We start from the raw sequence: 3935 nt of genomic DNA, 5'->3' as shown, positions 1-3935 counted from the left end.
GTCTGCTTCCAGCCAACTGGGAGCATCTCAGGATCTAGTCTTATATTCTCGACAGAGCTGGGTTTCTGGCACATAGTAGGTGCTCAGTAAACACTGAACAAAGGTGAAAACTAGGTCCTACAGTGTCAGCTTCCTGAGCCTATCCTCACTCATGGCAATTTCAAGCGTGGTCTACGCGTGTCAATTTCTTCTCTTTAAAAAGAAGCACCTCCTGGGTGCTAGATACTTACTGAACACTTTTTCCATATACTGGTTTTTTTTTTTTTTTTTCCAACGTGAACCGTTTTTTAAAGTCTTTATTGAACTTGTTGGGCTTCCCTGGTGGCTCAGGTGGTTAAGTATCTGCCTGTAACGCAGGAGACCCAGGTTCGATCCCTGGGTCGGGAAGATCCCCTGGAGAAGGGAATGGCTACCCACTCCAGTATTCTTACCTGGAGAATCTCATGGACAGAGGAGCCTGGTGGGCTACGGTCCATGGGGTTGCAAGAGTTGGGCACAACTGAGTGACTAGCACTTTCACTGTTACACTTTCACTGAATTTGTTATAACATTTCTGCTGTTTTATGTTTTGGGTTTTTGGCTGCAAGGCATGTGGAATCTTAGCTCCCCAGACAGGGATCGAAACTGCACCCCCTGCATTAGCAGGTAAAGTCTTAACCACTGGACTGCTGGAGAAGTCCCTCCCTGTAATGTTTAGCTCCCTTCTCATACAAGGACCTTGTGAGGAAGGTATTCTTAGCCTCATTTGGCAAAGGAGGCCCCTGAGACTCAGTGGTGGGAGAGTTAGCTTTGCTCACTCAGCTGAACAGACACAGAACAAGGAGTCGGGCTTGGTCTTTGCTTAGTTACTCAGCTCTTTTATTTGTATTTAACTTTTGAAGCTCTTGAACCATATCCATTGCAACAGTACAGTCACGTGGTTTTGAGGGCAGGAACCGAGTGTCATATTTCTGTGAAACTCCCACACGGTCAGGAGTACCTGATAAAAACTTGTTGATTGATCCCCATAAAAGGCCTTGATAGCAGACAGCTGACCAGTCTCATGACAAACCTTTCTCTTTGAGAACCTTCAGACCCACGAGCTGGCTCCAGGACGCAGGGGTGAAAGCAAAGTATTATGTTTGAGGACAGGAGAACCTGCCTTGCCAGGAGCAGTGGGCATGAGTCAAGTTCATGGTTAAGGTTCTTAATATTTTATAACCTTCTGTGGCCTGTGACACAGAGACAGGCAGTCAGCATGGATTAAAGGAGCCCCAGTAAACCCCTAACCATAGCTGGTCACTGCGCAGAAGTGGGCCGCCAGGTACTGAAGATTAACTGGTCTGGATTATCAGCCTGGGCACATTAGTTTGCCCACGTTGCAGCAGCTGAAGGTCCCTCAGCTGAGCGGCATGAATTGTATGCAGGTCGGGGCAATGGAAAGTTCTTGCAAGGTGGAGGGTTTGCGAGAATGCCGGTCTGCGTTGTGTTATGTGAGTGTATTAGGTGCTAGAGCTGCCACGGCAAGTCCTACAGACTGGGTGGTTTCAACAACAGAGATTTATTTTTTTTTTTGAGTTCTTGAGGCTGGAAGTCAAATCAAGGTACTGGCAGGGTTGGTTTCTCCTGTGGCCTCTGTCCTTGGCTTGTTGATGGGTGTCTTCTCCCTGTGTCTTCAAATGATGTCTCCTCCGTATGTGTCTGCGTCCTAATCTCCTCTCTGGATGTAGGGGGGACACATGTGTCCCTATGGCCGATTCATGTTGATGCATGACAAAACCCATTGAAATATTGTCAAGTAATCATCCTCCAATTAAAATAATTTAAAAATAATAGTATTCATTAATTGTGGGCTTTCCTGATGGCTCAGATGGTGAAGAATCTGCCTGCAGTGCAGGAGACCCAGCTTCAATCCCTGGATTGGGAAGATCCCCGGGAGAAGGGAATGGCAACCTACTCCAGTATTCTTGCCTGGAAAATCCCATGGGTGGAGGAGCCTGGCGGGCTACAGTCTGTGGGGTTGCAAAGAGTTGGACATGATTGAGCGACTAACACTTATTAATTTTTTAAAAACATTTTTTTCATTTGGCTGCATCAAGTCTTAGTGCGGCACGTGGGAGCTTTTTTTGCAGTGCGCAGACTCTCTAGTTAAGGCGCTCAGGCTCAGGAGTCGCAGTGCCCAGGCTTAGTTGCTCCATGGCAGGTGGAATCTTAGTTTCCTTCACCAAACCTTCATCTCTTGCATTGCAAGGTGGTTTCTTAACCCCCGGACCAGCAGGGACGTCCCCTAATCTCCACTTCTTATAAGGATGCCAATCAGGTTAGACTAGTGGCCACCCTAACTTCACAAGTCACAAGTGTTAGTCACTCAGTCGTGCCTGACTCTTTGCAACCCCATGGACTGCAGCCCACCAGGCTCCTCTGTCCATGGGATTTTCCAGGCAAGAATACTGGAGTGGGTTGCCGTTTCCTTCTCCACAGGGTCTTCCCGACCCAGGGATTGAACCCAGGTCTCCTGCACTGCAGGCAGATTCTTTACCATCTAAGCTATGAGGGAAGCCACCCTAACTTCATTAACCCTTTAAAGATTCTATCTTTAAAGGCAGTGACGTTCTAAGTCCTGCGAGTTAGGGCTTCAGCACATTCATTTGGAAAGGGGATACAGTTTAGCCCCTCTAACAATGAGATCATTGATATGGTCACCAAAAAGGCTTATGGTAGATGGATGCCCCACACCCCTGCAGTTGCTATGCCATTTGATACTGTAAAAGGAATTGTTTCCTGTTGTGGCTGGCTGGGCCAAAAGATGTGTGTCAGGAAGCTTTAACTTAGGGACCCAGAATCAAAGCTATGCTCCAGGAATTAATAAGGAGAGATGATTCATATCCTCCAAATCAGGAAGCTTTGAAGTGTGAAAGAGAGAGCTGTTAATGTGTATGGGGTCAGCAGATAAAGACTTAGGAAGGTCTGGCAAACGGGAGTCATTAGTCTTTTAATTAATAAATCATGTTACCATACATTTCTGCTCTCCAGTCCTACACTGAGCTAGGTCAGTGTATCACTTGCATTGAACATACAAGAACCTTTGGTTTTTTTTGTTCTTGATTTCAAGATGTGCTTAACCGTGTTAAAGTTCTTAGTGGCAAGGAACAGAGCCCGACTCTGCTTTGAGCAGTAGAATTTTTATAAATGATGTTGGTGGCTCACATCTCTGGGAGGGCCGAGGAGCAAGACTGCGTGGCGGAGTCAGGAATGACGCACAGAACTGTCCAGTGAGGCCTCGCTGGGTGCACACAGCAGCCTGGGCTTTGATACCACGTGTCCTGGATGCTGGGCGTGGCCTCTGGTCTCCATCCCATTCTCTGCGTGGCAGCCAAAGCAATCTTTGAAAACTGCCGGTCACGTCACCTCTCTCCTCCGGTCCTCCTATGAGGCGTGGACTGCAGACTGGGTGGCTTCTTCTGGCCCTCCTCTCCCTGCCCTTGCCTTCTGCGTTCCTTAGTCGCAAGCTCTTCCCACCTCGGTGCCTTTGCATGGCTGCTGTGCCCTCTGCCTGGGGCCCTCTGCCCCAGGGGAGCCAGTTCCTGCTTTTGATTCAGGTTTTTACTTAAATACCATGTTCTCAGAACAGACGCCTTTTCTGACCACGCGGTCCACAGAAACCGTTCCCTCCGAATGACTCCAGTCATGATAATAGCACGCTGGGTTATCGCCACCCTTGTCTGAAACGTTGTCCACTTTTTTGCTTGCACGTTGGGGTCTGTGTCTGGGCTGTCGACTGTTTTCTCTAAGCGCCCCTGCTGTTCCCTGCTCTCTCCTCAGCCCCAGGCCCTGCCTGGCCCAGGTCAGTGCTCAGTAAATGCTGGGCCTCTTCGTCTACAAATGTTTGCTGGACAAATAGGGAAGGGGTAGATTCAGCAGAGAGGAAGCAGGGGAGGGGAGTTTGTGTGTCCCGA

At 48.5% G+C, this 3935-nt stretch overlaps 1 non-coding gene across 1 annotated transcript; it reads left to right on the top strand.

Moving 5' to 3' along the window:
- Nucleotides 1-315: 315 nt before the first annotated feature.
- On the top strand, nucleotides 316-387 carry TRNAY-GUA (transfer RNA tyrosine (anticodon GUA)). The gene has a single exon. It is a non-coding gene; the product is annotated as a tRNA-Tyr (tRNA).
- The last annotated feature ends 3548 nt before the right edge of the window (nucleotides 388-3935 follow it).

Source organism: Ovis aries, chromosome 10 (genome assembly GCF_016772045.2).
Source record: "Ovis aries strain OAR_USU_Benz2616 breed Rambouillet chromosome 10, ARS-UI_Ramb_v3.0, whole genome shotgun sequence".
NCBI classification, from domain to species: domain Eukaryota; kingdom Metazoa; phylum Chordata; class Mammalia; order Artiodactyla; family Bovidae; genus Ovis; species Ovis aries.
The sequence above is the reverse complement of the archived record's forward strand: the minus strand, read 5'-3'. Positions and strand labels throughout refer to the sequence as shown.